The sequence below is a fragment of the Gadus chalcogrammus genome, chromosome 12 (assembly GCF_026213295.1).
Source record: "Gadus chalcogrammus isolate NIFS_2021 chromosome 12, NIFS_Gcha_1.0, whole genome shotgun sequence".
Taxonomy (NCBI): domain Eukaryota; kingdom Metazoa; phylum Chordata; class Actinopteri; order Gadiformes; family Gadidae; genus Gadus; species Gadus chalcogrammus.
The window spans coordinates 12,024,585-12,047,084 of record NC_079423.1 but is presented as its reverse complement, the minus strand read 5'-3'; the positions used below and the strand labels follow the sequence as shown (position 1 = coordinate 12,047,084).

At 44.8% G+C, this 22,500-nt stretch overlaps 23 non-coding genes across 23 annotated transcripts in view; all 23 read right to left on the bottom strand.

The window, feature by feature from the left end:
* The window catches only part of LOC130395478 (5S ribosomal RNA), a 120-nt gene extending 7 nt beyond the window's left edge, over positions 1-113 (bottom strand). The window contains exon 1 of the ribosomal RNA XR_008898530.1: positions 1-113. This exon is cut by the window's left edge and continues 7 nt beyond it. This is a non-coding gene — a ribosomal RNA (5S ribosomal RNA).
* A 3,533-nt stretch (positions 114-3,646) lies between these two features.
* Positions 3,647-3,765, bottom strand: LOC130394716 (5S ribosomal RNA). The gene has a single exon (XR_008897847.1). It is a non-coding gene; the product is annotated as a 5S ribosomal RNA (ribosomal RNA).
* Positions 3,766-6,328: 2,563 nt separating this feature from the next.
* On the bottom strand, positions 6,329-6,447 carry LOC130400956 (5S ribosomal RNA). The gene has a single exon (XR_008903422.1). It is a non-coding gene; the product is annotated as a 5S ribosomal RNA (ribosomal RNA).
* A 521-nt stretch (positions 6,448-6,968) lies between these two features.
* Positions 6,969-7,087, bottom strand: LOC130399650 (5S ribosomal RNA). Its single transcript, XR_008902153.1, has one exon. It is a non-coding gene; the product is annotated as a 5S ribosomal RNA (ribosomal RNA).
* A 529-nt stretch (positions 7,088-7,616) lies between these two features.
* LOC130399994 (5S ribosomal RNA) lies at positions 7,617-7,735 on the bottom strand. The gene has a single exon (XR_008902482.1). It is a non-coding gene; the product is annotated as a 5S ribosomal RNA (ribosomal RNA).
* Positions 7,736-8,264: 529 nt separating this feature from the next.
* On the bottom strand, positions 8,265-8,383 carry LOC130400318 (5S ribosomal RNA). Its single transcript, XR_008902795.1, has one exon. It is a non-coding gene; the product is annotated as a 5S ribosomal RNA (ribosomal RNA).
* A 2,169-nt stretch (positions 8,384-10,552) lies between these two features.
* On the bottom strand, positions 10,553-10,671 carry LOC130394367 (5S ribosomal RNA). The gene has a single exon (XR_008897533.1). It is a non-coding gene; the product is annotated as a 5S ribosomal RNA (ribosomal RNA).
* A 519-nt stretch (positions 10,672-11,190) lies between these two features.
* Positions 11,191-11,309, bottom strand: LOC130394290 (5S ribosomal RNA). Its single transcript, XR_008897463.1, has one exon. It is a non-coding gene; the product is annotated as a 5S ribosomal RNA (ribosomal RNA).
* Positions 11,310-11,828: 519 nt separating this feature from the next.
* LOC130400850 (5S ribosomal RNA) lies at positions 11,829-11,947 on the bottom strand. The gene has a single exon (XR_008903321.1). It is a non-coding gene; the product is annotated as a 5S ribosomal RNA (ribosomal RNA).
* A 529-nt stretch (positions 11,948-12,476) lies between these two features.
* Positions 12,477-12,595, bottom strand: LOC130400305 (5S ribosomal RNA). The gene has a single exon (XR_008902780.1). It is a non-coding gene; the product is annotated as a 5S ribosomal RNA (ribosomal RNA).
* Positions 12,596-13,114: 519 nt separating this feature from the next.
* On the bottom strand, positions 13,115-13,233 carry LOC130399993 (5S ribosomal RNA). Its single transcript, XR_008902481.1, has one exon. It is a non-coding gene; the product is annotated as a 5S ribosomal RNA (ribosomal RNA).
* A 519-nt stretch (positions 13,234-13,752) lies between these two features.
* On the bottom strand, positions 13,753-13,871 carry LOC130399992 (5S ribosomal RNA). Its single transcript, XR_008902480.1, has one exon. It is a non-coding gene; the product is annotated as a 5S ribosomal RNA (ribosomal RNA).
* Positions 13,872-14,516: 645 nt separating this feature from the next.
* LOC130394623 (5S ribosomal RNA) lies at positions 14,517-14,636 on the bottom strand. Its single transcript, XR_008897763.1, has one exon. It is a non-coding gene; the product is annotated as a 5S ribosomal RNA (ribosomal RNA).
* Positions 14,637-15,155: 519 nt separating this feature from the next.
* LOC130399990 (5S ribosomal RNA) lies at positions 15,156-15,274 on the bottom strand. The gene has a single exon (XR_008902479.1). It is a non-coding gene; the product is annotated as a 5S ribosomal RNA (ribosomal RNA).
* Positions 15,275-15,792: 518 nt separating this feature from the next.
* Positions 15,793-15,911, bottom strand: LOC130399989 (5S ribosomal RNA). The gene has a single exon (XR_008902478.1). It is a non-coding gene; the product is annotated as a 5S ribosomal RNA (ribosomal RNA).
* Positions 15,912-16,440: 529 nt separating this feature from the next.
* On the bottom strand, positions 16,441-16,559 carry LOC130395144 (5S ribosomal RNA). The gene has a single exon (XR_008898233.1). It is a non-coding gene; the product is annotated as a 5S ribosomal RNA (ribosomal RNA).
* Positions 16,560-17,464: 905 nt separating this feature from the next.
* LOC130394742 (5S ribosomal RNA) lies at positions 17,465-17,584 on the bottom strand. The gene has a single exon (XR_008897871.1). It is a non-coding gene; the product is annotated as a 5S ribosomal RNA (ribosomal RNA).
* A 519-nt stretch (positions 17,585-18,103) lies between these two features.
* Positions 18,104-18,221, bottom strand: LOC130395841 (5S ribosomal RNA). Its single transcript, XR_008898848.1, has one exon. It is a non-coding gene; the product is annotated as a 5S ribosomal RNA (ribosomal RNA).
* A 521-nt stretch (positions 18,222-18,742) lies between these two features.
* Positions 18,743-18,861, bottom strand: LOC130395163 (5S ribosomal RNA). The gene has a single exon (XR_008898250.1). It is a non-coding gene; the product is annotated as a 5S ribosomal RNA (ribosomal RNA).
* Positions 18,862-19,389: 528 nt separating this feature from the next.
* Positions 19,390-19,508, bottom strand: LOC130395343 (5S ribosomal RNA). Its single transcript, XR_008898412.1, has one exon. It is a non-coding gene; the product is annotated as a 5S ribosomal RNA (ribosomal RNA).
* A 460-nt stretch (positions 19,509-19,968) lies between these two features.
* Positions 19,969-20,087, bottom strand: LOC130394730 (5S ribosomal RNA). Its single transcript, XR_008897860.1, has one exon. It is a non-coding gene; the product is annotated as a 5S ribosomal RNA (ribosomal RNA).
* Positions 20,088-20,606: 519 nt separating this feature from the next.
* Positions 20,607-20,725, bottom strand: LOC130400622 (5S ribosomal RNA). The gene has a single exon (XR_008903100.1). It is a non-coding gene; the product is annotated as a 5S ribosomal RNA (ribosomal RNA).
* Positions 20,726-21,909: 1,184 nt separating this feature from the next.
* Positions 21,910-22,029, bottom strand: LOC130395116 (5S ribosomal RNA). Its single transcript, XR_008898209.1, has one exon. It is a non-coding gene; the product is annotated as a 5S ribosomal RNA (ribosomal RNA).
* Between the last annotated feature and the right edge of the window lie 471 nt (positions 22,030-22,500).

The window sequence follows — 22,500 nt, the reverse complement described above, 5'->3', positions numbered from 1 at the left end:
AGCATCCTGGGCTTCTGAGGAGGTCTCCCATCCAAGTACTAACCAGGCCCGACCCTGCTTAGCTTCCGAAATCAGACGAGATCGGGCGTGTTCAGGGTGGTATGGCCGTAAGCAATTAGTGCAGGCGCAAAACCAGGTTTTATACAGTAGCACATAAGGAGTGAGAAAGCTGCTGAGGCTCGACGTTACACTCTTACAAAAACAATCATTAGTTAGATATAAACGGCAGTAATTGATTCAGTAGGACTCCTTATCCATGTAAACGATCATTGTGACATCTGAATTCATTAATTATCTGAAATACACTGCGTGTGCGTGTGATGTTAAATGTTTGAACCAAGGTTAACGGTTAAAGTGTCAGAGAATGGGTGGTGATTTTTTGACGTCCTCCCATGATCTGAAGTGAGCGTGCGTGTTTGTGTTGGTGAAAGTTTAAGAAATATACAACTGTCGTTTCAGCTCTCTGGTGCTCCCTGCTGGCAGTATCACTATACTGTCCTCATGTTTCACAAAAATAGTTTTGAGAGACGTTGTCAGTTTTTGTATGTTGCTTAAATCCTCCAAAGCGGTTGGCAGTAAACATCAGGTCACGGTACGCCACGGTAGGCCACGGAGGCAATGAGCTCGAGTTGAAAAAGAAAAAGCTTACAGCACCTGGTATTCCCAGGCGGTCTCCCATCCAAGTACTAACCAGGGCCGACCCTGCTTAGCTTCCGAGATCAGACGAGATCGGGCGTGTTTTTTTTTTTTTTTTTTGTTTGTTTTTATTAAAATTCCGTATTTACAGTAATTTACAATCTTTTACGGTCATAACCAAACACAGTATGACACACAGAAGACATACAGACAGTTGATAATCACAAATGTACGCAACAATCATATAGAGAGGTTAACCCTAATCATACACAACAAACATTTGCGTCGGAGTGGTCTGCCAGGTCTTAACAAGCAGGAAAAACAATGCCCACACTACACACTAAATCGTAACGTCCCTGATTCCGTTACCATGACTAAAGTGCTGTTCCTAACAAAATACTTGTGAAAATCCTCCCCTTCCCATCATTCAGAACCTCCTTCACATTCCCAACCACATCCTCCTTTACAAGTATTGCCACACCACACGATCTTGCCGTCCCACAATTGACGAATAACAGTCCCCTCCATTTCTCCTTGATTTCTGGCATTTTAGCCTGTGTCCAGTTTGTTTCCTGCAGCACTAAAATATCGGATTTAAAATTGATTAACACCTCATCAAACTTTGCCATATTGTTAAGACCGTTGATATTAATTGATGTGAGTGTGACCATTGAAATCAAAAGACACAGAGTGGGTATTACTGTTAAAATCTTTTTTTTTTTTTACGTACCCCTTTCTTTTTCAAGTTCCTCTGTTCCTCATCGGAATGAACCCCTCTCCTGCGTCTGACCCTGGGCGCCCTCTCCCTACAAACACCCAACGCCTCATTCCCAGACTTATTCTCCCTCTCCCTTCCATCAGCCAGTGTGGGGGGGGAAATTATAGGCGCCATACCACGCCAATGAGACGCGTCGGCTGTAGCCTCAATAGTCACAGCACAAGACCCCCAGGCTGCATCTTCCTCTACTGTAGGCCACCCGGGCGCCTGTAAAGAGAGGAGCCCCGCTTGAGAGCTCCTGCCCCCCCCCAACCCTGTGCCCCCATCTCCCCCTGATGCCGGGGCCATTGACACAACCAAATCCACTTCTAGGCTAGCCCCCGTGCCATGTCCCGCCTCGTTCCCCAACTGTCCAGACCCCCGCGGCACCTTGGCTACGCCCTCCGCTGGTGTAGGGTGCCCAGATGCCGGTAGAGAGGAAAGCTCTCCTTGAGAGCTTTGCCCCCCGGGCAACCCCATGCCCCCCACACCCGGGTCCTTCAGCACAACCTGTAGCTGACTGTCCAAGACTGTCTCCCCGTCAGACAGCTCCCCGTGCTCCATCTCCTCTTCCGCACTCTCTTCCCCTCCACTTTCCTCACTCTCCAACGATACAGCCCTTGAGTCTGGGTCAACTGAGAGGGCACCCCCTCCCACCTGCTCCTCCTTACACACACAATTTCCCTTTCTATTACCACACTCTCTGCATTTAATCACAGCCACACACTCCCTTGCATAGTGTCCCTGCTTCCCGCACTTCCGACAGAGGAAGTCAGGACAGTCCCTCACTATATGTCCAGGCTGGATGCACAATCTACACACCTTTAATTGTCTGTCATGGATGACTCGGAAATATTCAGCACCCTTTTCAGTGTCAAAACGTGTGGACCAAGGCAAGGACCGTACTTCCTTGTTAAACTTCACCTTAACAAACCGTGTACCCTCACATATGGTCATCCCAGGCCACTTCCTCCTTGCAATCGGCGAAACTGCCTCCACACCCCAGTCCGCAAGCTTCTTCAGAATCTCCTCATCCGTAATGTACACTGGTAGACTCATAAAGGACACCACCATCTCATCTGCAGTCAAGTCTTTTGCGACGACGCTGGTCCCCCTTATCCTAAAACCATCCAACAATCGCCTCTTCCCGTTGGGGTGATTCATCGTTACTTCATATTGGTTCAATGAGAGGTAGCGACATCCCAAGACCAATCCACATACACTCTGCATCGCCCTTAGCATCTCCATCATCGGGATTTTCTCCTCTCCCACAAGTTCCACAGCCACAGACAACTCCCTGCAGTAGCTCGGGCCACCATCCGCAACCTTGTCCTCCTTCTCTCTTGTTGCTCTCTCCGCAGTCACCGGTCTCCCGCCTAGTACGTCCTCCGATGTCCTCTTCGCCACACAACCACCATCCGTCACCGCAGCAGGAGCCGTGTTCCGTTCCATGCCGTCTTCCATTCGAGTTTTCGAAACCGCGTGAGACATCGAAAAAAAACCGAACTAAAGTATACTAATACTCCCCCAAACAGCAAGCTGTCGGGGGAATAAACGACTAGACACAAAACTAACCAAAAAAATATCTATAAATACTTGATTTACCACCAAAAGAATCCTCGCTCCAACACCGTCCTCCTCTCACCACTCAAGCACACCAAACACTTCCTCAATGGGCGTATCACTTCCTCAATGGGCGTGTTCAGGGTGGTATGGCCGTAAGCATTTAGTGCAGGCGCAAAACCAGGTTTTATACAGTAGCACATAAGGAGTGAGAAAGCTGCTGAGGCTCGACGTTACACTTTTACAAAAACAATCATTAGTTAGATATAAACGGCAGTAATTGATTCAGTAGGACTCCTTATCCATGTAAACGATCATTGTGACATCTGAATTCATTAATTATCTGAAATACACTGCGTGTGCGTGTGATGTTAAATGTTTGAACCAAGGTTAACAGTTAAAGTGTAAGAGAATGGGTGGTGATTTTTTGACGTCCTCCCATGATCTGAAGTGAGCGTGCGTGTTTGTGTTGGTGAAAGTTTAAGAAATGTACAACTGTCGGTTCAGCTCTCTGGTGCTCCCTGCTGGCAGTATCACTATACTGTCCTCATGTTTCACAAAAATAGTTTTGAGAGACGTTGTCAGTTTTTGTATGTTGCTTAAATCCTCCAAAGCGGTTGGCAGTAAACATCAGGTCACGGTACGCCACGGTAGGCCACGGAGGCAATGAGCTCGAGTTGAAAAAGAATATGCATACAGCACCTGCTATTCCCAGGCGGTCTCCCATCCAAGTACTAACCAGGCCCGACCCTGCTTAGCTTCCGAGATCAGACGAGATCAGGCGTGTTCAGGGTGGTATGGCCGTAAGCAATTAGTGCAGGCGCAAAACCAGGTTTTATACAGTAGCACATAAGGAGTGAGAAAGCTGCTGAGGCTCGACGTTACACTCTTACAAAAACAATCATTAGTTAGATATAAACGGCAGTAATTGATTCGGTAGGACTCCTTATCCATGTAAACGATCATTGTGACATCTGAATTCATTAATTATCTGAAATACACTGCGTGTGCGTGTGATGTTAAATGTTTGAACCAAGGTTAACGGTTAAAGTGTCAGAGAATGGGTGGTGATTTTTTGACGTCCTCCCATGATCTGAAGTGAGCGTGCGTGTTTGTGTTGGTGAAAGTTTAAGAAATGTACAACTGTCGGTTCAGCTCTCTGGTGCTCCCTGCTGGCAGTATCACTATACTGTCCTCATGTTTCACAAAAATAGTTTTGAGAGACGTTGTCAGTTTTTGTATGTTGCTTAAATCCTCCAAAGCGGTTGGCAGTAAACATCAGGTCACGGTACGCCACGGTAGGCCACGGAGTCAATGAGCTCGAGTTGAAAAAGAAAAAGCTTACAGCACCTGGTATTCCCAGGTGGTCTCCCATCCAAGTACTAACCAGGCCCGACCCTGCTTAGCTTCCAAGATCAGGGCCCCGTTTCCCGAAAGCGTCGTTAGCCTAAGTGGATCGTGAAGTGCGTCGAAAGGGCATCGTAGAGTTTTCACCGCGTTTCCCGAAAGCATCGTGGGGAACGAACGTCTTGAAAACGCTCGTAGCTAACGAGTACTCCAGGGGTGCTCGTAGGTACTCGTAGGACGCTAAGAGCATCGTCAGCTATAGCCTCAGTGGCGACACCATCGGACATTCCGTCTATTGGATGCGTTTTATTAAAACGCATTGCGCCTTTATGTTCTTAGTTTGGTAATTAATAAAGATTATTAATTAATTTATTAATAAAGATGTTCAAATGGCCAAAATAAAACGGGACAGTCCAGAAAATGTTTGCGCAGGCAGGGCACTCAAAATGTGTGAGAGAAAGTGGGGGGATTTGTGCAGACTGACATAGGCTACTCATAAAACGTAGCATAAAATAATGTAACAAATAAATTAAAATTAAACAAATTAAAAAAAATAAAAAATAACGAAATTAAAGAAATTAAAAAAAATAAGAAAATAAAGAAATACATTTTTTTATAAAAAACAAGCAACGGAGCAGGCAAAAGGCTGGGATATGGTGGGGATTGGTCACGTTGACGGGAATGTTTAGTGACATGAGGGAGGGTGGAGGGGGTTAAAAAAAAGTCTCAATCACTATCCGACGCGCATGAAAACCAGCCGCGTAGTTATGAGGGAGGCCGTCCTCACACCGATCTTCCTCATCGTCATCGTCCTCAACGTCCTCCGGTTCAAGCAATGCCACCCCAGCCTTAGCTGCAATGTTGTGCAACATAGCCGTCACACATATCACGGCGCATGACTTGGCCGGAGAAAACTGGAGCCCTCCGCCTGACTTGTGACTGACTTGCATCTAAAGCGATCCCGATCGTGCGCTCAACGATGCACCGGGCCAGACGGTGGGCTTCGTTGCATTCCTCATCATGGACGTCTCCCGGGTTATTCACAGGTGTGAAGAGGAATTATTTAAGGGGGGAAAATGCCGTGAAACGCACAGTGCATTCAAGATTAGGACTGATATATGTCGGTTTAAGCCTAATCAATTGTGTTTTAATGTCTTTAGCATTCATATAATTGCAGTCTATTTTTTTCGTAGGCTACTCTGCTGTTGTCCTTGATGGGGATATATTTTAACCCTTTTTAACACAATTTTCCTGCGACATTCCTGCGTCTCCCCCTCCTACGGAGCCCATTTCAGCACCGTGTCAGTAGACAGTTACAATCCTACGACGTCGTGAGTGCAGCGAATGCGCGTTCACGTTAAGAGGAGTTTCGGGAAACGCTCCAAAGAAATAGACGATGGATCGCAAGATCCATCATGAGAATGATCGTACGAGCGTGGATCCATCGTTATCGGGAAACGGGGCCCAGACGAGATCGGGCGTGTTCAGGGTGGTTTGGCCGTAAGCAATTAGTACAGGCGCAAAACCAGGTTTTATACAGTAGCACATAAGGAGTGAGAAAGCTGCTGAGGCTTGACGTTACACTTTTACAAAAACAATCATTAGTTAGATATAAACGGCAGTAATTGATTCAGTAGGACTCCTTATCCATGTAAACGATCATTGTGACATCTGAATTCATTAATTATCTGAAATACACTGCGTGTGCGTGTGATGTTAAATGTTTGAACCAAGGTTAACGGTTAAAGTGTCAGAGAATGGGTGGTGATTTTTTGACGTCCTCCCATGATCTGAAGTGAGCGTGCGTGTTTGTGTTGGTGAAAGTTTAAGAAATGTACAACTGTCGGTTCAGCTCTCTGGTGCTCCCTGCTGGCAGTATCACTATACTGTCCTCATGTTTCACAAAAATAGTTTTGAGAGACGTTGTCAGTTTTTGTATGTTGCTTAAATCCTCCAAAGCGGTTGGCAGTAAACATCAGGTCACGGTACGCCACGGAGTCAATGAGCTCGAGTTGAAAAAGAAAAAGCTTACAGCACCTGGTATTCCCAGGCGGTCTCCCATCCAAGTACTAACCAGGCCCGACCCTGCTTAGCTGCCGAGATCAGACGAGATCGGGCTTGTTCAGGGTGGTATGGCCGTAAGCAATTAGTGCAGGCGCAAAACCAGGTTTTATACAGTAGGAGTGAGAAAGCTGCTGAGGCTCGACGTTACACTTTTAGAAAAAAAATCATTAGTTAGATATAAACGGCAGTAATTGATTCAGTAGGACTCCTTATCCATGTAAACGATCATTGTGACATCTGAATTCATTAATTATCTGAAATACACTGCGTGTGCGTGTGATGTTAATTGTTTGAACCAAGGTTAACGGTTAAAGTGTCAGAGAATGGGTGGTGATTTTTTGACGTCCTCCCATGATCTGAAGTGAGCGTGCGTGTTTGTGTTGGTGAAAGTTTAAGAAATGTACAACTGTCGTTTCAGCTCTCTGGTGCTCCCTGCTGGCAGTATCACTATACTGTCCTCATGTTTCACAAAAATAGTTTTGAGAGACGTTGTCAGTCTTTGTATGTTGCTTAAATCCTCCAAAGCGGTTGGCAGTAAACATCAGGTCACGGTAGGTCACAGTAGGCCACGGAGGCAATGAGCTCGAGTTGAAAAAGGAAAAGCTTACAGCACCTGGTATTCCCAGGCGGTCTCCCATCCAAGTACTAATCAGGCCCGACCCTGCTTAGCTTCCGAGATCAGACGAGATCGGGCGTGTTCAGGGTGGTATGGCCGTAAGCGATTAGTGCAGGCGCAAAACCAGGTTTTATACAGTAGCACATAAGGAGTGAGAAAGCTGCTGAGGCTCGACGTTACACTCTTACAAAAACAATCATTAGTTAGATATAAACGGCAGTAATTGATTCAGTAGGACTCCTTATCCATGTAAACGATCATTGTGACATCTGAATTCATTAATTATCTGAAACACACTGCGTGTGCGTGTGATGTTAAATGTTTGAACCAAGGTTAACGGTTAAAGTGTCAGAGAATGGGTGGTGATTTTTTGACGTCCTCCCATGATCTGAAGTGAGCGTGCGTGTTTGTGTTGGTGAAAGTTTAAGAACTGTACAACTGTCGGTTCAGCTCTCTGGTGCTCCCTGCTGGCAGTATCACTATACTGTCCTCATGTTTCACAAAAATAGTTTTGAGAGACGTTGTCAGTTTTTGTATGTTGCTTAAATCCTCCAAAGCGGTTGGCAGTAAACATCAGGTCACGGTACGCCACGGTAGGCCACGGAGTCAATGAGCTCGAGTTGAAAAAGAAAATGCTTACAGCACCTGGTATTCCCAGACGGTCTCCCACCCAAGTACTAACCAGGCCCGACCCTGCTTAGCTTCCGAGATCAGACGAGATCGGGCGTGTTCAGGGTGGTATGGCCGTAAGCAAATAGTGCAGGCACAAAACCAGGTTTTATACAGTAGCACATAAGGAGTGAGAAAGCTGCTGAGGCTCGACGTTACACTTTTACAAAAACAATCATTAGTTAGATATAAACGGCAGTAATTGATTCAGTAGGACTCCTTATCCATGTAAACGATCATTGTGACATCTGAATTCATTAATTATCTGAAATACACTGCGTGTGCGTGTGATGTTAAATGTTTGAACCAAGGTTAACGGTTAAAGTGTCAGAGAATGGGTGGTGATTTTTTGACGTCCTCCCATGATCTGAAGTGAGCGTGCGTGTTTGTGTTGGTGAAAGTTTAAGAAATGTACAACTGTCGGTTCAGCTCTCTGGTGCTCCCTGCTGGCAGTATCACTATACTGTCCTCATGTTTCACAAAAATAGTTTTGAGAGACGTTGTCAGTTTTTGTATGTTGCTTAAATCCTCCAAAGCGGTTGGCAGTAAACATCAGGTCCCGGTACGCCACGGTAGGCCACGGAGGCAATGAGCTCGAGTTGAAAAAGAAAAAGCTTACAGCACCTGGTATTCCCAGGCGGTCTCCCTTCCAAGTACTAACCAGGCCCGACCCTGCTTAGCTTCCGAGATCAGACGAGATCAGGTGTGTTCAGGGTGGTATGGCCGTAAGCAATTAGTGCAGGCGCAAAACCAGGTTTTATACAGTAGCACATAAGGAGTGAGAAAGCTGCTGAGGCTCGACGTTACACTTTTACAAAAACAATCATTAGTTAGATATAAACGGCAGTAATTGATTCAGTAGGACTCCTTATCCATGTAAACGATCATTGTGACATCTGAATTCATTAATTATCTGAAATACACTGCGTGTGCGTGTGATGTTAAATGTTTGAACCAAGGTTAACGGTTAAAGTGTCAGAGAATGGGTGGTGATTTTTTGACGTCCTCCCATGATCTGTGGGGTGTTCCACAAAGCCGGTTTTATCACATAACCGGGTAAGTTAACCCAGGGTTTGCTGTAACCCTAGGTTTTCCGTTCCAAAAGGATCACGGTATGTTAGTTGCTATAGCAACATATGCTCTGAATCAAACCTGGTCGGACCAGGTTTTGCGCAGGTTAAGTTTGAAACATAACCCGGTTTTGGGTATTTCAACCGGCGTTCACCGCAGATTTCATGTGTTCACAATGGCATGCCCTTTTGATGAGAGAACTGCTGATATCAGAGCGCAAATTATACGTGCAATCCACCGGGAGCGATTGATAAGACCACGGCTCGACATCTTGGCATATTGGATGACTTTTTGCTGGAGTGGAGAGATATAGATTCTCGCGCAAATCTTTAATATATTTAAATAGCCTTACATAGCCAACACTACCAATCGAGGACCTGGCCTCAGTTCACTCCAGACTATTTGCGTAGCCCTCCGTTTTTTTCAAATGGTAGTTTTATCTAGGCTATAATGCTGGAGATGCTGAGCACATCACAGTCGTTTCAGATGACCCATCCAAGATTTGTATCGGCCTCCTATCATACAAAGAGCAATATTGTCTGAGTACTATGCCGAGAGGCATTTACAACATAAAGTATAAAATAGTCCTAACGGACTTGCATCCACTGGAGAATGTTCGATCGTAGCCGGCGGCTTCATACAAGCACTGATCCATCTTGATCTGTGAAGTTGATGAATTGTCACTTTTAGGTTTTCTACCCAGTTACCAAAAAAGAAACATTTGGAATAGTATGCGCTGTGGCAAGCACACGGTTTGCATGTGTTACTTCGAAGGCAAAAAAAATCTAAAATACAAGAAAACACAAAAACCTACATTCAACCAGTGTGGGGTATGGCCCATGACTCTCTGAGGTGGTAGGTACCTCCAGGTACCCCCTCCATGCCAGGGCGCCCTGAATTTATGTTTATTAACAGCTCCTCCACCGGGGTCAAGACAATTTGAGGGCCAGATCCAGTCTGCCGACTGTCGGCCTTTTCACGATTGGCTTAAAAAAATGGCTTATTTAAATTTATACCAATACGATGGTGGGAAAAGCTTACCAGTTTGTATGTTTTTTATACTTCATTTTTATACTTGATTCTCTGACCGCTTGGAAGCAATCGGAGTACATATTGTTTTAGAAGAAAGGGGTTATGTGGTAGGATCTTTAAGAATGCTTAACTGGGATATTTATATATTCATGGCTCAAATATTAAGGATCATGCTTTTGACGTGTAACTAACGCATTTACGCGGTCAGCGATCCGCTGCCAGGCTTTGGTTCTCCGGGTTCCAGAGGTTTTAGCGTTCCCTTTTCTTGTGATAATGTCCTTCTCCTCGTCATAGCTCTCCAGGAGAACCTGGGGTTCCATTTCATTGAAATAAGCGGCCCGTTTCGCCATATCGATCAGGGTTTCCATGATCCATACATCACGTCTTTTTAAGTTTGGCGTGGACGCGCACAACCCTGTGTTAACCAACCCCGAGTTGACTGAACTAATGCATAACCGCTGCTGTGGAACCGAAAACTCTGGGTTGGTCGGCACAGGGTCAATCAACCTAGAGTTCAGCGTTAACTCAGTGTTTGTTAAACCTCCGTTCGTGGAACACCCCTCTGAAGTGAGCGTGCGTGTTTGTGTTGGTGAAAGTTTAAGAAATGTACAACTGTCGGTTCAGCTCTCTGGTGCTCCCTGCTGGCAGTATCACTATACTATCCTCATGTTTCACAAAAATAGTTTTGAGAGACGTTGTCAGTTTTTGTATGTTGCTTAAATCCTCCAAAGCGGTTGGCAGTAAACATCAGGTCACGGTACGCCAGGGAGTCAATGAGCTCGAGTTGAAAAAGACAAAGCTTACAGCACCTGGTATTCCCAGGCGGTCTCCCATCCAAGTACTAACCATGCCCAAACCTGCTTAGCTTCCGAGATCAGACGAGATCGGGCGTGTTCAGGGTGGTATGGCCGTAAGCAAATAGTGCAGGCGCAAAACCAGGTTTTATACAGTAGCACATAAGGAGTGAGAAAGCTGCTGAGGCTCGACGTTACACTCTTACAAAAACAATCATTAGTTAGATATAAACGGCAGTAATTGATTCAGTAGGACTCCTTATCCATGTAAACGATCATTGTGACATCTGAATTCATTAATTATCTGAAATACACTGCGTGTGCGTGTGATGTTAAATGTTTGAACCAAGGTTAACGGTTAAAGTGTCAGAGAATGGGTGGTGATTTTTTGACGTCCTCCCATGATCTGAAGTGAGCGTGCGTGTTTGTGTTGGTGAAAGTTTAAGAAATGTACAACTGTCGGTTCAGCTCTCTGGTGCTCCCTGCTGGCAGTATCACTATACTGTCCTCATGTTTCACAAAAATAGTTTTGAGAGACGTTGTCAGTTTTTGTATGTTGCTTAAATCCTCCAAAGCGGTTGGCAGTAAACATCAGGTCACGGTACGCCACGGAGTCAATGAGCTCGAGTTGAAAAAGAAAAAGCTTACAGCACCTGGTATTCCCAGGCGGACTCCCAGCCAAGTACTAAGCAGGCCCGACCCTGCTTAGCTTCCGAGATCAGACGAGATCGGGCGTGTTCAGGGTGGTATGGCCGTAAGCAATTAGTGCAGGCGCAAAACCAGGTTTCATACAGTAGCACATAAGGAGTGAGAAAGCTGCTGAGGCCCGACGTTACACTCTTACAAAAACAATCATTAGTTAGATATAAACGGCAGTAATTGATTCAGTAGGACTCCTTATCCATGTAAACCATCATTGTGACATCTGAATTCATTAATTATCTGAAAAACACTGCGTGTGCGTGTGATGTTAAATGTTTGAACCAAGGTTAACGGTTAAAGTGTCAGAGAATGGGTGGTGATTTTTTGACGTCCTCCCATGATCTGAAGTGAGCGTGCGTGTTTGTGTTGGTGAAAGTTTAAGAAATGTACAACTGTCGGTTCAGCTCTCTGGTGCTCCCTGCTGGCAGTATCACTATACTGTCCTCATGTTTCACAAAAATAGTTTTGAGAGACGTTGTCAGTTTTTGTATGTTGCTTAAATCCTCCAAAGCGGTTGGCAGTAAACATCAGGTCACGGTACGCCACGGAGTCAATGAGCTCGAGTTGAAAAAAAAATAGCTTACAGCACCTGGTATTCACAGGCGGTCTCCCATCCAAGTACTAACCAGGCCCGACCCTGCTTATCTTCCGAGATCAGACGAGATCGGGCGTATTCAGGGTGGAATGGCCGTAAGCAATTAGTGCAGGCGCATAACCAGGTTTTATACAGTAGCACATAAGGAGTGAGAAAGCTGCTGAGGCTCGACGTTACACTTTTACAAAAACAATCATTAGTTAGATATAAACGGCAGTAATTGATTCAGTAGGACTCCTTATCCATGTAAACGATCATTGTGACATCTGAATTCATTAATTATCTGAAATACACTGCGTGTGCGTGTGATGTTAAATGTTTGAACCAAGGTTAACGGTTAAAGTGTCAGAGAATGGGTGGTGATTTTTTGACGTCCTCCCATGATCTGAAGTGGGCGTGCGTGTTTGTGTTGGTGAAAGTTTAAGAAATGTACAACTGTCGGTTCAGCTCTCTGGTGCTCCCTGCTGGCAGTATCACTATACTGTCCTCATGTTTCACAAAAATAGTTTTGAGAGACGTTGTCAGTTTTTGTATGTTGCTTAAATCCTCCAAAGCGGTTGGCAGTAAACATCAGGTCACGGTACGCCACGGTAGGCCACGGAGGCAATGAGCTCGAGTTGAAAAAGAAAAAGCTTACAGCACCTGGTATTCCCAGGCGGTCTCCCATCCAAGTACTAACCAGGCCCGACCCCGCTTAGCTTCCGAGATCAGACGAGATCAGGCGTGTTCAGGGTGGTATGGCCGTAAGCAATTAGTGCAGGCGCAAAACCAGGTTTTATACAGTAGCACATAAGGAGTGAGAAAGCTGCTGAGGCTCGACGTTACACTCTTACAAAAACAATCATTAGTTAGATATAAACGGCAGTAATTGATTCAGTAGGACTCCTTATCCATGTAAACCATCATTGTGACATCTGAATTCATTAATTATCTGAAAAACACTGCGTGTGCGTGTGATGTTAAATGTTTGAACCAAGGTTAACGGTTAAAGTGTCAGAGAATGGGTGGTGATTTTTTGACGTCCTCCCATGATCTGAAGTGAGCGTGCGTGTTTGTGTTGGTGAAAGTTTAAGAAATGTACAACTGTCGGTTCAGCTCTCTGTTGCTCCCTGCTGGCAGTATCACTATACTGTCCTCATGTTTCACAAAAATAGTTTTGAGAGACGTTGTCAGTTTTTGTATGTTGCTTAAATCCTCCAAAGCGGTTGGCAGTAAACATCAGGTCACGGTACGCCACGGAGTCAATGAGCTCGAGTTGAAAAAGAAAAAGCTTACAGCACCTGGTATTCCCAGGCGGTCTCCCATCCAAGTACTAACCAGGCCCGACCCTGCTTAGCTTCCGAGATCAGACGAGATCAGGCGTGTTCAGGGTGGTATGGCCGTAAGCAATTAGTGCAGGCGCAAAACCAGGTTTTATACAGTAGCACATAAGGAGTGAGAAAGCTGCTGAGGCTCGACGTTACACTCTTACAAAAACAATCATTAGTTAGATATAAACGGCAGTAATTGATTCAGTAGGACTCCTTATCCATGTAAACCATCATTGTGACATCTGAATTCATTAATTATCTGAAATACACTGCGTGTGCGTGTGATGTTAAATGTTTGAACCAAGGTTAACGGTTAAAGTGTCAGAGAATGGGTGGTGATTTTTTGACGTCCTCCCATGATCTGAAGTGAGCGTGCGTGTTTGTGTTGGTGAAAGTTTAAGAAATGTACAACTGTCGGTTCAGCTCTCTGGTGCTCCCTGCTGGCAGTATCACTATACTGTCCTCATGTTTCACAAAAATAGTTTTGAGAGACGTTGTCAGTTTTTGTATGTTGCTTAAATCCTCCAAAGCGGTTGGCAGTAAACATCAGGTCACGGTACGCCACGGAGTCAATGAGCTCGAGTTGAAAAAGAAAAAGCTTACAGCACCTGGTATTCCCAGGCGGTCTCCCATCCAAGTACTAACCAGGCCCGACCCTGCTTAGCTTCCGAGATCAGACGAGATCAGGCGTGTTCAGGGTGGTATGGCCGTAAGCAATTAGTGCAGGCGCAAAACCAGGTTTTATACAGTAGCACATAAGGAGTGAGAAAGCTGCTGAGGCTCGACGTTACACTCTTACAAAAACAATCATTAGTTAGATATAAACGGCAGTAATTGATTCAGTAGGACTCCTTATCCATGTAAACCATCATTGTGACATCTGAATTCATTAATTATCTGAAAAACACTGCGTGTGCGTGTGATGTTAAATGTTTGAACCAAGGTTAACGGTTAAAGTGTCAGAGAATGGGTGGTGATTTTTTGACGTCCTCCCATGATCTGAAGTGAGCGTGCGTGTTTGTGTTGGTGAAAGTTTAAGAAATGTACAACTGTCGGTTCAGCTCTCTGTTGCTCCCTGCTGGCAGTATCACTATACTGTCCTCATGTTTCACAAAAATAGTTTTGAGAGACGTTGTCAGTTTTTGTATGTTGCTTAAATCCTCCAAAGCGGTTGGCAGTAAACATCAGGTCACGGTACGCCACGGAGTCAATGAGCTCGAGTTGAAAAAGAAAAAGCTTACAGCACCTGGTATTCCCAGGCGGTCTCCCATCCAAGTACTAACCAGGCCCGACCCTGCTTAGCTTCCGAGATCAGACGAGATCAGGCGTGTTTTTTTTTCTTTTTGGTGACACCCGTCACTACTTACAGCAACCTGGGCTTCTGAGGAGGTCTCCCATCCAAGTACTGACCAGGCCCGACCCTGCTTAGCTTCCGAGATCTGACGAGATCGGGCGTGTTCAGGGTGGTATGGCCGTAAGCAATTAGTGCAGGCGCAAAACCAGGTTTTATACAGTAGCACATAAGGAGTGAGAAAGCTGCTGAGGCTCGACGTTACACTCTTACAAAAACAATCATTAGTTAGATATAAACGGCAGTAATTGATTCAGTAGGACTCCTTATCCATGTAAACCATCATTGTGACATCTGAATTCATTAATTATCTGAAAAACACTGCGTGTGCGTGTGATGTTAAATGTTTGAACCAAGGTTAACGGTTAAAGTGTCAGAGAATGGGTGGTGATTTTTTGACGTCCTCCCATGATCTGAAGTGAGCGTGCGTGTTTGTGTTGGTGAAAGTTTAAGAAATGTACAACTGTCGGTTCAGCTCTCTGGTGCTCCCTGCTGGCAGTATCACTATACTGTCCTCATGTTTCACAAAAATAGTTTTGAGAGACGTTGTCAGTTTTTGTATGTTGCTTAAATCCTCCAAAGCGGTTGGCAGTAAACATCAGGTCACGGTACGCCACGGAGTCAATGAGCTCGAGTTGAAAAAGAAAAAGCTTACAGCACCTGGTATTCCCAGGCGGTCTCCCATCCAAGTACTAACCAGGCCCGACCCTGCTTAGCTTCCGAGATCAGACGAGATCAGGCGTGTTCAGGGTGGTATGGCCGTAAGCAATTAGTGCAGGCGCAAAACCAGGTTTTATACAGTAGCACATAAGGAGTGAGAAAGCTGCTGAGGCTCGACGTTACACTCTTACAAAAACAATCATTAGTTAGATATAAACGGCAGTAATTGATTCAGTAGGACTCCTTATCCATGTAAACCATCATTGTGACATCTGAATTCATTAATTATCTGAAAAACACTGCGTGTGCGTGTGATGTTAAATGTTTGAACCAAGGTTAACGGTTAAAGTGTCAGAGAATGGGTGGTGATTTTTTCACGTCCTCCCATGATCTGAAGTGAGCGTGCGTGTTTGTGTTGGTGAAAGTTTAAGAAATGTACAACTGTCGGTTCAGCTCTCTGTTGCTCCCTGCTGGCAGTATCACTATACTGTCCTCATGTTTCACAAAATAGTTTTGAGAGACGTTGTCAGTTTTTGTATGTTGCTTAAATCCTCCAAAGCGGTTGGCAGTAAACATCAGGTCACGGTACGCCACGGAGTCAATGAGCTCGAGTTGAAAAAGAAAAAGCTTACAGCACCTGGTATTCCCAGGCGGTCTCCCATCCAAGTACTAACCAGGCCCGACCCTGCTTAGCTTCCGAGATCAGACGAGATCAGGCGTGTTCAGGGTGGTATGGCCGTAAGCAAATAGTGCAGGCGCAAAACCAGGTTTTATACAGTAGCACATAAGGAGTGAGAAAGCTGCTGAGGCTCGACGTTACACTCTTACAAAAACAATCATTAGTTAGATATAAACGGCAGTAATTGATTCAGTAGGACTCCTTATCCATGTAAACCATCATTGTGACATCTGAATTCATTAATTATCTGAAAAACACTGCGTGTGCGTGTGATGTTAAATGTTTGAACCAAGGTTAACGGTTAAAGTGTCAGAGAATGGGTGGTGATTTTTTGACGTCCTCCCATGATCTGAAGTGAGCGTGCGTGTTTGTGTTGGTGAAAGTTTAAGAAATGTACAACTGTCGGTTCAGCTCTCTGGTGCTCCCTGCTGGCAGTATCACTATACTGTCCTCATGTTTCACAAAAATAGTTTTGAGAGACGTTGTCAGTTTTTGTATGTTGCTTAAATCCTCCAAAGCGGTTGGCAGTAAACATCAGGTCACGGTACGCCACGGTAGGCCACGGAGGCAATGAGCTCGAGTTGAAAAAGAAAAAGCTTACAGCACCTGGTATTCCCAGGCGGTCTCCCATCCAAGTACTAACCATGCCTGACCCTGCTTAGCTTCCGAGATCAGACGAGATCAGGCGTGTTCAGGGTGGTATGGCCGTAAGCAATTAGTGCAGGCGCAAAACCAGGTTTTATACAGTAGCACATAAGGAGTGAGAAAGCTGCTGAGGCTCGACGTTACACTCTTACAAAAACAATCATTAGTTAGATATAAACGGCAGTAATTGATTCAGTAGGACTCCTTATCCATGTAAACGATCATTGTGACATCTGAATTCATTAATTATCTGAAATACACTGCGTGTGCGTGTGATGTTAAATGTTTGAACCAAGGTTAACGGTTAAAGTGTCAGAGAATGGGTGGTGATTTTTTGACGTCCTCCCATGATCTGAAGTGAGCGTGCGTGTTTGTGTTGGTGAAAGTTTAAGAAATGTACAACTGTCGGTTCAGCTCTCTGGTGCTCCCTGCTGGCAGTATCACTATACTGTCCTCATGTTTCACAAAAATAGTTTTGAGAGACGTTGTCAGTTTTTGTATGTTGCTTAAATCCTCCAAAGCGGTTGGCAGTAAACATCAGGTCACGGTACGCCACGGAGTCAATGAGCTCGAGTTGAAAAAGAAAAAGCTTACAGCACCTGGTATTCCCAGGCGGTCTCCCATCCAAGTACTACCCAGGCCCGACCCTGCTTAGCTTCCGAGATCAGACGAGATCCGGCGTGTTTTTTTTTTTTTCTTGTTTCTCCTTCACCTTCATCATGTCCAACTCCTTGCTCTTCACCAGTATCGTTGGTTTGCTCGCTGGGGTTTTTCTTCTGCAGAATCTTAGCCATTGCATCTGCCCACCCAGCGTTAAGGTTAGTGGGTTCTCCGTCAACCTCCTCAATTCCTTTATCTTCATCGTCTGCCTCATCTCCGTCACTAACTTTAATGTCCTCTTTATCATCAGCATCATCCTCAGCTTCTTCCTCCTCATCATCGTCATCATCATCCATATCATTCATCTCCTCACTACTTACAGCAACCTGGGCTTCTGAGGAGGTCTCCCATCCAAGTACTAACCAGGCCCGACCCTGCTTAGCTTCCGAGATCAGACGAGATCGGGCATGTTCAGGGTGGTATGGCCGTAAGCAATTAGTGCAGGCGCAAAACCAGGTTTTATACAGTAGCACATAAGGAGTGAGAAAGCTGCTGAGGCTTGACGTTACACTTTTACAAAAACAATCATTAGTTAGATATAAACGGCAGTAATTGATTCAGTAGGACTCCTTATCCATGTAAACGATCATTGTGACATCTGAATTCATTAATTATCTGAAATACACTGCGTGAGCGTGTGATGTTAAATGTTTGAACCAAGGTTAACGGTTAAAGTGTCAGAGAATGGGTGGTGATTTTTTGACGTCCTCCCATGATCTGAAGTGAGCGTGCGTGTTTGTGTTGGTGAAAGTTTAAGAAATGTACAACTGTCGGTTCAGCTCTCTGGTGCTCCCTGCTGGCAGTATCACTATACTGTCCTCATGTTTCACAAAAATAGTTTTGAGAGACGTTGTCAGTTTTTGTATGTTGCTTAAATCCTCCAAAGCGGTTGGCAGTAAACATCAGGTCACGGTACGCCACGGAGTCAATGAGCTCGAGTTGAAAAAGAAAAATCTTACAGCACTGGTATTCCCAGGCGGTCTCCCATCCAAGTACTAACCAGGCCCGACCCTGCTTAGCTGCCGAGATCAGACGAGATCGGGCTTGTTCAGGGTGGTATGGCCGTAAGCAATTAGTGCAGGCGCAAAACCAGGTTTTATACAGTAGGAGTGAGAAAGCTGCTGAGGCTCGACGTTACACTTTTAGAAAAAAAATCATTAGTTAGATATAAACGGCAGTAATTGATTCAGTAGGACTCCTTATCCATGTAAACGATCATTGTGACATCTGAATTCATTAATTATCTGAAATACACTGCGTGTGCGTGTGATGTTAATTGTTTGAACCAAGGTTAACGGTTAAAGTGTCAGAGAATGGGTGGTGATTTTTTGACGTCCTCCCATGATCTGAAGTGAGCGTGCGTGTTTGTGTTGGTGAAAGTTTAAGAAATGTACAACTGTCGTTTCAGCTCTCTGGTGCTCCCTGCTGGCAGTATCACTATACTGTCCTCATGTTTCACAAAAATAGTTTTGAGAGACGTTGTCAGTCTTTGTATGTTGCTTAAATCCTCCAAAGCGGTTGGCAGTAAACATCAGGTCACGGTAGGTAACAGTAGGCCACGGAGGCAATGAGCTCGAGTTGAAAAAGGAAAAGCTTACAGCACCTGGTATTCCCAGGCGGTCTCCCATCCAAGTACTAATGAGGCCCGACCCTGCTTAGCTTCCGAGATCAGACGAGATCTGGCGTGTTCAGGGTGGTATGGCCGTAAGCTATTAGTGCAGGCGCAAAACCAGGTTTTATACAGTAGCACATAAGGAGTGAGAAAGCTGCTGAGGCTCGACGTTACACTCTTACAAAAACAATCATTAGTTAGATATAAACGGCAGTAATTGATTCAGTAGGACTCCTTATCCATGTAAACGATCATTGTGACATCTGAATTCATTAATTATCTGAAACACACTGCGTGTGCGTGTGATGTTAAATGTTTGAACCAAGGTTAACGGTTAAAGTGTCAGAGAATGGGTGGTGATTTTTGACGTCCTCCCATGATCTGAAGTGAGCGTGCGTGTTTGTGTTGGTGAAAGTTTAAGAACTGTACAACTGTCGGTTCAGCTCTCTGGTGCTCCCTGCTGGCAGTATCACTATACTGTCCTCATGTTTCACAAAAATAGTTTTGAGAGACGTTGTCAGTTTTTGTATGTTGCTTAAATCCTCCAAAGCGGTTGGCAGTAAACATCAGGTCACGGTACGCCACGGTAGGCCACGGAGTCAATGAGCTCGAGTTGAAAAAGAAAATGCTTACAGCACCTGGTATTCCCAGACGGTCTCCCACCCAAGTACTAACCAGTTCCGACCCTGCTTAGCTTCCGAGATCAGACGAGATCGGGCATGTTCAGGGTGGTATGGCCGTAAGCAAATAGTGCAGGCACAAAACCAGGTTTTATACAGTAGCACATAAGGAGTGAGAAAGCTGCTGAGGCTCGACGTTACACTTTACAAAAACATCATTAGTTAGATATAAACGGCAGTAATTGATTCAGTAGGACTCCTTATCCATGTAAACGATCATTGTGACATCTGAATTCATTAATTATCTGCAGGGTATGTGATTTTTTGATGTCCTCCCATGATCTGAAGTGAGCGTGCGTGTTTGCGTTGGTGAAAGTTTAAGAAATGTACAACTGTCGGTTCAGCTCTCTGGTGCTCCCTGCTGGCAGTATCACTATACTGTCCTCATGTTTCACAAAAATAGTTTGAGAGACGTTGTCAGTTTTTGTATGTTGCTTAAATCCTCCAAAGCTGTTGGCAGTAAACATCAGGTCACGGTACGCCACGGTAGGCCAAGGAGTCAATGAGCTCGAGTTGAAAAGAAAAAGCTTACAGCACCTGGTATTCCCAGGCGGTCTCCCATCCAAGTACTAACCAGGACCGACCCTGCTTAACTTCCGAGATCAGACGAGATCGGGCGTGTTCAGGGTTGTATGGCCATAAGCAATTAGTGCAGGCGCAAAACCAGGTTTTATACAGTAGCACATAAGGAGTGAGAAAAGCTGCTGAGGCTCGACGTTACACTTTTACAAAAACAATCATTAGTTAGATATAAACGGCAGTAATTGATTCAGTAGGACTCCTTATCCATGTAAACGATCATTGTGACATCTGAATTCATTAATTATCTGAAATACACTGCGTGTGCGTGTGATGTTAATGTTTGAACCAAGGTTAACGGTTAAAGTGTCAGAGAATGGGTGGTGATTTTTTGACGTCCTCCCATGATCTGAAGTGAGCGTGCGTGTTTGTGTTGGTGAAAGTTTAAGAAATGTACAACTGTCGGTTCAGCTCTCTGGTGCTCCCTGCTGGCAGTATCACTATACTATCCTCATGTTTCACAAAAATAGTTTTGAGAGACGTTGTCAGTTTTTGTATGTTGCTTAAATCCTCCAAAGCGGTTGGCAGTAAACATCAGGTCACGGTACGCCACGGAGTCAATGAGCTCGAGTTGAAAAAGATAAAGCTTACAGCACCTGGTATTCCCAGGCGGTCTCCCATCCAAGTACTAACCAGGCCCGACCCTGCTTAGCTTCCGAGATCAGACGAGATCAGGCGTGTTCAGGGTGGTATTGCCGTAAGCAATTAGTGCAGGCGCAAAACCATGTTTTATACAGTAGCACATAAGGAGTGAGAAAGCTGCTGAGGCTCGACGTTACACTCTTACAAAAACATCATTAGTTAGATATAAACGGCAGTAATTGATTCAGTAGGACTCCTTATCCATGTAAACCATCATTGTGACATCTGAATTCATTAATTATCTGAAAAAACACTGCGTGTGCGTGTGATGTTAAATGTTTGAACCAAGTTAACGGTTAAAGTGTCAGAGACATGGGTGGTGATTTTTTTGACGTCCTCCCATGATCTGAAGTGAGCTGTGCGTGTTTGTGTTGGTGAAAGTTTAGAAATGTACAAACTGTCGGTTCAGCTCTCTGGTGCTCCCTGCTGGCAGTAACACTATACTGTCCTCATGTTTCACAAAAATAGTTTTGAGAGACGTTGTCAGTTTTGTATGTTGCTTAAATCCTCCAAAGCGATTGGCAGTAAACATCAGGTCACGGTACGCCACGGAGTCAATGAGCTCGAGTTGAAAAAGAAAAGCTTAACAGCACCTGGTATTCCCAGGCGGTCTCCATCCATAGTCAAACTAACCAGGCCCGACCCTCGCTTAGCGTCCCGAGATCACACAGACCGATCAGGGCGTGGAGCAGGGCTGGTATGGGCCTGTAAGCAATTAGTGCAGGCGCAAAACCAGGTTTTATACAGTAGCACCCTAAGGACCCGTGACTGAGAAGCTGCTGCAGGCTCGACGTTACACTCTTACAAAAAACAATCATTAGGTTAGATATAAACGGCAGTAATTGATTCAGTAGGACTCCTTATCCATGTAAACCATCATTGTGACATCTGAATTCATTAATTATCTGAAAAACACTGCGTGTGCGTGTGATGTTAAATGTTGAACCAAGGTTAACGGTTAAAGTGTCAGAGAATGGGTGGTGATTTTTTGACGTCCTCCCATGATCTGAAGTGAGCGTGCGTGTTTGTGTTGGTGAAAAGTTTAAGAAATGTACAACTGTCGGTTCAGCTCTTCTGTTGCTCCCTGCTGGCAGTATCACTATACTGTCCTCATGTTTCACAAAAATAGTTTTGAGAGACGTTGTCAGTTTTTGTATGTTGCTTAAATCCTCCAAAGCGGTTGGCAGAGTAAACATCAGGTCACGGTACGCCACGGAGTCAATGAGCTCGAGTTGAAAAAGAAAAAGCTTACAGCACCTGGTATTCCCAGGCGGTCTCCCATCCAAGTACTAACCAGGACCGACCCTGCTTAGCTTCCGAGATCAGACGAGATCAGGCGTGTTCAGGGTGGGTATGGCCGTAAGCAATTAGTGCCAGGCGCAAAAACCAGGTTTTATACAGTAGCACATAAGGAGTGAGAAAGCTGCTGAGGCTCGACGTTACACTCTTACAAAAACAATCATTAGTTAAGATATAACGGCAGTAATTGATTCAGTAGGACTCCTTATCCATGTAAACCATCATTGTGACATCTGAATTCATTAATTATCTGAAAAACACTGCGTGTGCGTGTGATGTTAAATGTTTGAACCAAGGTTAACGGTTAAAGTGTCAGAGAATGGGTGGTGATTTTTTGACGTCCTCCCATGATCTGAAGTGAGCGTGCGTGTTTGTGTTGGTGAAAGTTTTAGAAATGTACAACTGTCGGTTCAGCTCTCTGTTGCTCCCTGCTGGCAGTATCACTATACTGTCCTCATGTTTCACAAAAATAGTTTTGAGAGACGTTGTCAGTTTTTGTATGTTGCTTAAATCCTCCAAAGCGGTTGGCAGTAAACA